This window comes from Triticum urartu, chromosome 3A, assembly GCF_056163025.1.
Source record: "Triticum urartu cultivar PI428250 chromosome 3A, HENAU_Tu73, whole genome shotgun sequence".
Taxonomy (NCBI): domain Eukaryota; kingdom Viridiplantae; phylum Streptophyta; class Magnoliopsida; order Poales; family Poaceae; genus Triticum; species Triticum urartu.
The window spans coordinates 309392990-309402268 of NC_141875.1; positions in this window are offsets into that span (position 1 = coordinate 309392990).

Sequence of the window (9279 nt, forward strand, 5' to 3'; positions counted from 1 at the left end):
AGATCGATCTAGGAGATACTAGCAACGAGAGAGATGGAGTGCATCTTCATACCCTTGAAGATCGCTAAGAGGAAGTGTTACAAGAACGCGGTTGGTGGAGTCGTACACGCAGCGATTCAGATCACGGTCGATTCCGATCTAAGCGCCGAACAACGGCGCCTCCGCGTTCAACACACATACAGCCCGGGGACGTCTCCTCCTTCTTGATCCAGCAAGGGGAGAGGAGAAGTTGAGGGAGAACTCCGACAGCACGACGGCGTGGTGGTGATGGAGCTCGTGGTTCTCCGGCAGGGCTTCGCCAAGCGCTACGGAGGAGGAGGATTAGGTGTAGGAGAGGGGGAGGGGCTGCGCCAGGGGAAGGGTGCGGCTGCCCTCTCTCTCCCTCACTATATATAGGGGGAAGGGGGGTTGAGGAGGCTCCCTAGGGTTCCCTAGGGGAGGGGCGGCGGCCATACGGGAAACCCTAGATGGGTTTGGGCGCCCCCACCCCTAGGAAACTTGCCCCCCAAGCTGGGAGGGGTGGCTACCCTAGGAGAGGCGCCCCCACCTCTCCAGGTTACATGAGATGGGGTGGGAGGGGCGCTCAGCCCCTTAGTGGGCTGATGTGCCCCTCCCCTTGGCCCATAAGGCCCCCCAACGCTTGTCGGGGCCTCCGAAACCCCTTTCAGACACGTTGGTCGTCACCCGGTACCCCCAGAACAATTCCGGACTCCAATACCCTTCATCCAATATATCGATCTTCACCTCCGGACCATTCCGGAACTCCTCGTCACATCCGGGATCTCATCCGGGACTCCGAAAAACCTTCGGTAACCACATACTATTTCCCATAACAACTCTAGCGTCACCGAACCTTAAGTGTGCAGACCCTACGGGTTCGGGAACCATGTAGACATGACCGAGACATCTCTCCGGCCAATAACCAACAGCAGGATCTGGATACCCATGTTGGCTCCTACATGTTCCATGATGATCTCATCGGATGAACCACGATGTCGGGGATTCAATCAATCCCGTATACAATTCCCTTTATCTATCGGTATATTACTTGCCTGAGATTCGATCGTCGGTATCCCCATACCTCGTTCAATCTTGTTATTGGCAAGTCTCTTTACTCGTTTCGTAACGCATGATCCCGTGGCTAAATCCTTAGTCACATTGAGCTCATTATGATGATGCATTACCGACTGGGCCCATGGATACCTCTCCGTCATATGGAGTGACAAATCCCAGTCTCGATTCATGCCAACCCAACAGACACTTTCGGGGATACATGCAGTGCACCTTTATAGCCACCCAGTTACGTTGTGATGTTTGGTACACCCAAAGCATTCCTACGGTATCCGGGAGTTGCACAATCTCATGGTCTAAGGAAATGATACTTTACATTAGAAAAGCTTTAGCAAATGAACTACATGATCTTGTGCTATGCTTAACATTGGGTCTTGTCCATCACATCATTCTCCTAATGATGTGATCCCGTTATCAATGACATCCAATGTCCATGGTCAGGAAACCATGACCATCTATTGATCAACGAGCTAGTCAACTAGAGGCTTACTAGGGACATATTATGATCTATGTATTCACACATGTATTACGGTTTCCGGTTAATACAATTATAGCATGAACAATAGACAATTATCATGAACAAGGAAATATAGTAATAGCCATTTTATTATTGCCTCTAGGGCATATTTCCAACACAAAGAACTTCCAAGAGTGCCCCAAAGTTTCTACCGGAGAGTCAAGACGAAAAGGTGTGCCAACGCCTATGTATAAGTTCACAAGGTCACAGAACCTGCAAGTTGATCACCAAAACATACATCAAGTAGATCACGTGAATATCCCATTGTCACCACAGATAAGCACATGCAAGACGTACATCAAGTGTTCTCAAATCCTTAAAGACTCAATCCAATAAGATAACTTCAAAGGGAAAACTCAATCCATTACAAGAAGGTAGAGGGGGAGAAAAATCATTAGATCCAACTATAATAGCAAAGCTCGCAGTGCATCAAGATCATGCCAAATCAAGAACACGAGAGAGAGAGAGAGAGAGAGATCAAACACATAGCTACTGGTACATACCCTCAGCCCCGAGGGTGAACTACTCCCTCCTCGTCATGAAGAGCGCCGGGATGATGAAGATGGCCACCGGTGATTGTTTCCCCCGTCGTCAGGGTGCCGGAACAGGGTCTCGATTGGTTTTTGGTGGCTACAGAGGCTTGCGGCGGCGGAACTCCTGATCTAGGTTCTGTTCTGGAGGTTTTGGCATATATAAGAGGTGTTGGCGTCGAGAACAAGTCAGGGGAGTCCACGAGGGGCCCACAAGGTCGGAGGGCGCGCCCTCCACCCTTGTGTAGGCCTTGTGGCTCTTCTGGCCCAACTCTTTTGCTTCGGGGGCTTCTTCTAGTCCAAAAAAAATTGTCATAAAGTTTCAGGTCAATTGCACTCCATTTGATATTCCTTTTCCGCGAAACTCAAAAACAAGTAAAAAACAGAAACTGGCACTGGCACTGGGCTCTACGTTAATAGGTTAGTCCCAAAAATCATATAAAATAGCATATAAAACATCGAAGATAGATAATATAATAGCATGGAACAATCAAAAAATTATAGATATATTGGAGACGTATCAAGGTGCATCATTCACGCGGTCGTCAGCAGCGAGGGAGGAGACCAACAACTGCCCGCGTGTCCCGATCGGCGACCGTGCTGTTCTCTCCAAGACAACGCCAGCCCTGGAGGGCCTCCAACCCCTTCTTCCTCCCTGCGATATTGTGGCGAAGATGCGGCCTCCTGACGCCATCTTTGCCACATGTCGACGACCCTCAGGTATATATTCCTACGAAACCTGCGTGGCTCTACTGCCCAGCTCCCCACGTGGGTGCATGTGGATCTTTTTCTACTTTTGTCGGCTGTTCCAAAGCCACCTAGACTTTTACTATTATTAGAGGTAAAGCTAGTTCATACAGTCGAATCTAAGAGTTGGTTCAAACAAGGAAGAAAGTGGGAAAGTTGTAGCATGAATCTAGGACTTGGTTCTAAGAGGAAACGGGGGAAAGTAGTAGATACTGGCTACCCAACCGGTCTCTTGGTTGAAAAGGCGAAGAATGCGTGGTGGATGGCGAAGGGTGGGGGAAGTGGACCTGTCTCTTTGTCGAAAAAGGAAAGAAAGTGAGGGGTGTTGGGGACAACGCAAATGAGAACGAGCAGGTCTAGATTTCCTGTGCTCACATAGGAAAATGTCGCCGAGGAGATAAAAATGGGATAAATGCAGACATGCTGCCTGAGTGTTTGCTGCTCTCGGCAACCACATCTGCCTCAGCACTTTATGCCCCTGCTGTCCTTACGCCCATATCGCTACCGTTAATGTAAAATCACATGAAGCATTAAGCAATGCGACCTAATGTCGCTATTAAGTAATGGTATAGTGCCCTCGATAAATTGAAGCAATGCCACCTAATGTCACTATTAAGTAATGGTCTAGTGCCATCGATAAATTGAGGCAATGCCACCACCATTTTATGAAGTGCTTCCGTCTTGCTTTACTTCCCATGAATTGTGTTGTTGCAGCTACACTTAAATCCCACAGCGCTAACATTGCTTCATCCCAGTGGAACTGCACAAATTTGATTGCACATTTACTGACCATGTGCTACTCTCATGACAGTAATACGAATGCTATTATTCTGCATTAATCTAGTGGCAGTGTTGATGTGATGCGATGCTACTTCTTACTTAATGGACTTTCATACTATCAATGTAGTGCCAATTATAACACAATAGATGATGTTGCTAACCATATGCCACTGCAAATAATTGTCACTGTTTAAATAACCGTATTTCATATTTGCACAAATAGGGATGTCTGTCTCCATATTGTTTCTATTTGCGCAATCAAAAGTACACACCTCAGTTTTAGTAGAACTGCACAAAATGAGATGGCTATTCCTAGCTGTCGTCGTCTAACCACCCGTATTCCAGGTATTCCTACATTGGTAGTAACTAGGTAGAATGACCAACGCAATATAAAAGAAGCTGATTCATACGTTTTACTTCCTGATTGCAGTGCAGGGACGAGCGAAAACAACTGCATCCTAGTCGGGAATGCACTTTCTCCTAGTTCGTCCATGGATAGAGGACTAGCTGGCACACCTGTACAGAGGTTTTTGGGACAGGTGCACGGACAAAAGGCATTGTGGTCTACTTATTTGTTCAAATAGCGGTACTTAAATTTAGTGGAACTGGACAAGAAAGTTCAGATGGTGAGTAGAATACATGGTTCAGTTCAGCATTCCAACTGAGAGTACAATTGTAATTGGTTATTCTAGAATGAGAGAACCTAACCATGGATGGCAGCAACAAGAAAAACCAGAGTGAACTCCAGGAAATTAAAGCCTACCTAGGGAGGCCCTTTGCTCAGAGAAGCCTTGCTTGATTTTTCCAGATTTGTAAACCTTCTCACAACTTTGTCTTTTGTTGTGAAATAGTAAATGTTTGTTATGTTCTATGAATCATTGAGATGTATACAATTGCTTAACTTATGCTTTTCAAGTTTTTTTGAAGCTAAGTTTAATGTGAATGTTCCACATGAACGGTGGACTAGCATGTGAACGTTTGGAATTTACATTGTGGCCTCACTTAACTGCATGAATCACCGTAACAAGATATGTAGTTGCTTATATGTTAGACCGCCACTACTAGGGAAAAACCTAGCAGTAGCGCGGGTATTTTGCCTATCCGTAGCGCGGGACGACGCGCTACTGATAAGGCGCTACAGCTAACGTGTAGCGGTAGCGCCTGTCGTCCCACGCTACTACTATACATGGATAAGAGTAGCGCGCTTTAGTGAAGAGCGCTACTGCTAATATCTGCAGTGCTTTTTAGCAGGAAGCGCTACTGGTAAGGCAGCGCTACTGCTAAATTTGTTCCCTAGCTACTGCTAGTTTTATTAGTTTTTTTCTTCCGCATATCTGTTTTGTATTTGAATAGGCTTTATACAATAATCTTTACCATATCATACACATGAAAAATGTAATCATAGCATATACATACAAATAGTCTCATCAAATCATGTCATCATCATAATCATCATCCAACACAAAGTGGTCTCTCGTCATCATGTCAAAAATAGCGATACAAGTCTCGGTTACTTGCAACTACATCGTTATCCATCTAAACAATGATATACGCGAGAAGAGCTATCACTTTGAGTGAGAGCAGAACTATGCAGTACATGAGTTCGTATCCCTCTCTCGCGTTAGCGTGAACCTAAACTAACTATTGCCTGTCGCTCGGAAACTGGAAACCGGAAACCGGTACACCTAGGCCTGACACTCCGGCCACTCGTCGTATATATACTCCTAGCGTAGCACTTCTTCGCCATCGATGATCTATGCACCTGCATCATCACATGAGTCGATGATATGCAACATATATAGTTGAGCAACAAAAAGAGACACACTTGGCAAAAAATAGAAGCAACATATCATAAGCATAAATAACAAAGTTGATCATAACCAAAATGCCCTAACTAGAGTGATCGTCGCTAGTCGAGGAGGACGGTTTAATTACATCACAAATAAAGTTTCGTCGTGCATAGCTCAAAGTTTCGTCATATAGAAAGTATGGACTAAACGGACACATTGTCATATATCGACAATCACTCCAACATGTCGTGCCATCCATCCAAGTCAGGGAGATAGTCCTCGAGCCTAGTGAAAGGCTTCAGGTCGAGACGCTGAGCGGCTACCCATGTTCGGACGTCTTCCCATGACATTTGTCCTTCTTCGTAGAACATCCCTGTTTTTCCTACAACCTCATGCATGATGATTTGGGCAAGTTCGCGCTGCATGTGATAGAACTCAGCTCGAAGTCGATGGTCCTTGATATCTCCTACGTTCTTTGCCCATTGCAGAATATGGGCATCGCCGGATGTAGGTGACATGTGAAGGTTCTGGTGATCCCGTCTATACTCCAGCATGTTGTGTAGGACATAGAATCCATCATTAAGAGAATCACTCGGTTGCTGGATGCAGCAGAAGTCAGTCTTATGGCCGAAGGCGGGCCTGCCGTCCCTTCTCTTCTTGTTCTTGACCTCTCCACCCCGTGTGTCGTAGTAAAACATAGCACTGTCGAGAACATCCTTGATGAGGGTGTAATCCTTTTTGTTATTGTTCTTCGACGAGTCCAAGTAAAAGAGCGTGGGAGTATCGGGGGTAGAGGATGATGAGGACGGCGCGCCCGCCGCTGCACAAAATAAGTACACCTCAAATTAATTAGCCTCCACCGTGCAAATGAATGATTGAAATCGAAGGAAGGATATCCGCGCGGATGACTTACAGGGCATGGTAAGGCACGAGAATCGCCTCCTTGTCCTTATTGGTGAGCATGAAATTGACGATGTATTCCCTCGCGTATTCACGGTGCTTTGCGCAGACTCCCAAGAAGCTCTCGTGCATGAAGTACGGGTCAGCAACACAGATATGACGTATCTGCTCAACCCCGATGATGTAGTTCATGTGCAAGGCATAAAGGCGGACGAACGTAAAATCCAGCTTCTTCATGTGAAACATGTCGAATATGTAATCGAATCGAAGGAAGAACTTCTGCGCGGGGAATGTGTCGACGTACGACAATTGTCGTGGAATGTTAACCACGTAGAGTGGGTATCCTGGATCTTTCGAGGCGATGAGGTCTTTCTCTATCCGCAACACATCGTCATGAAGTCTCCTTAGATTGCCGAATCTGGCCCCTAGCGCTGCTGCAGGTAGGATTGGTTGACTGGGGATATGCCATTTATACACACCGGGGATATCTATACGGTCTTGAACCCGAGGCTGCTGAGGCGGTTGGATCATAGAATCAGCCTTTTGCCTTTCCTCGATCTCTTCCTAGACTTCTTTACTACCAGAAGGTTGTCCATAATACATTCAGCCTCCGGAGACGACAATTCAGGAACCGACTCATGACGCTCAAACCCTAGGCACCAATATAGACATACTGTTGAGTGCCATCGACATCCTCATCCTCATCTATGGCGATGTCACCAGCGACTAATGGAGCCTTTTCCTCACCCCCTCCGCTATCACCCAGCACGACAGCCGATGCTAATTGGGTAGGTGAGGTGTTGATGTTCATACCTAACTGTGTGCTCGTGGGTGTGCTCTCGGCCGCCTCCAGACGAAACAGACTCTTTGGCCACAACAGGACCCACCCATTGCAATAATCACCAAGCCGCCGTGGGGTCTCGTTGTCATCCCCCACTAGTACCAGAGGAGGCAAATTCTCGTGGCCCGGTTTGACACTGGCCACGGAAACCTTGAAGTACTTCGGGGGGATCGGCCGGCTGTGGAACGATAGTTCCTTCCGCTTCAATATTGTCGCCTTCCCCGTGTCCACCTTTTGGTCGCCGATGGTGTACAATATGGTGCACGGGGTTTCGTCGGCCTGCAAAGAAAAGTCTTCGACGTGAGACATCCGAAAGGCAACGAAGACGGGAGATTATACAATTACTAAAGGGGGCTGGTGTGCCAGATACCGTCAGGCATCGATCTCAGCCAAAGATAAAGCACCGCCGAGCACGTCCAGTGCCGGAGCAGGTGCAGCTGCAGGTGCTGGTGCAACGCTAGTCGAGCTGTTCCCCAAGAATTCACCAAGGGGAAAGTCCGCTGCAATTTTTCTAGATTTTGCCTGGTCCGATTGAAAACGTCCGGAACCAAGGAAGTAGACATATCTACAACCACCTGTTTTGCGGCAGCTACCGCTGTTGCGACTGTCTGAGATCATTTCTTCTCAACGGCAATCTCAACCTTCTTATCGATGTTTTCTTCAGTTAACCTCCGTCTTTCCTTTCTCTCCTCCGTGGTCTCATGGTAGTACTTCTTCCACATGGCGCCATCTTCGACACCGTGCACACGTCCATACGACAGTCGAGTCTCCACCGGGAGTCATTTCAATATGTTCAACACTCGGTTGAATGGAGTGACCCACTTGGGCCTCGCCAACGCCTCAGACGGCAAGTCGCTTTCGGCCGCAATCCTGTGCTGCTCTCTCTGTAAAAGGCACAAGGATCATTTACTAATATGACTAACTTGCAGTCGAATTGATCAGAAACTAAAATTACCAGCAGTCTCATGAACTCCGTCGTGACCGCGTTCGTCTCGAAAACCTTCTTCACTGGGTCCAACGGTGCCGGGCCCTGAGGACGTCACGCTCCTGCGGGATGGTGAACTCCGCCAAGGGGTCTGGGATGCCCAGACTCGCGGCTTCCGTGTCCTCCATGGCCCATATGGACCTCTTCCCGCCGTAACCACGGCTTCCGGGGTGGTGGCACCCAATGTTCCTCTGTTGAAGCCCCTTCATGTACTTTGACTTTTTTTGGCATCTTCGGCCTCGCAAGCCGCCTTGAATATTTCAAAGTGCTCTGCCGTGATTGTCGGATTATCCTTTACAATCTCGGAGTAGGGTTCCATTTTCTCGATGATCCTTGCTTTCACCCTTGTTTTCCAGGCGGCCAACGCGTCGCTAAACTTGCTCATGGCGTGTTGGTTTATCTTCTTCATTGTCGGGTCCTTATCTGGATCTTTATAATCCTTTTCATTCTGGCCTGGGAACAAGAATATTTGGTGCAACTTCTTTAGGAAGGAGGGCCCCATATTATCTATCTTCTGTAGTATCTCATCGTTGATGGTGGTGGTTGTCCATATGATGCAGCCTATTTGATTGACATAGCACGCGCGGCTTCCTCGGGCGCGTTTGGCTCAAAATTGCCGTCATTCACCTCCGTGACCACCAGTCTAGTAGTCCTGAGTTTATTAGGAAGCCGTTGCCTCTTTGCTTTCGGTTCTACACCAGCTCCGCTCCCCGAGGCTGCGCCGGTCTCGATGCCGGTCTCAGTCTCAGCGCCGGTATCAGTCTCAGCACCGGTCTGCATGTCGGCCTCAGTCCCCGATGCGACCGGTGGGCCCAGCAACAACATCGGTTGATCGTAGTCAAGGCTCAAAAATTCGTCTGCCGCCAGGTAGACGTCGTCGCAATAACCAGAACCATGTCCTTCATTGTTGCTAGCCATGTTTCCTACGATTAAATCTAGTCAATTAATTCTAGACCTAATAAAATGAATAATGACATAAAAAGGCCTATATTTTGCAGGAATGTTGACTCCTTCCCGGTGCGGCAAATCCCGGGCACTCGATATGTCCTAGTTTGTAGCACAAGTCATGCCGAAATTCACAGAAAATTTCGGCATGACCTTTGCTAAAAAGTGGACAA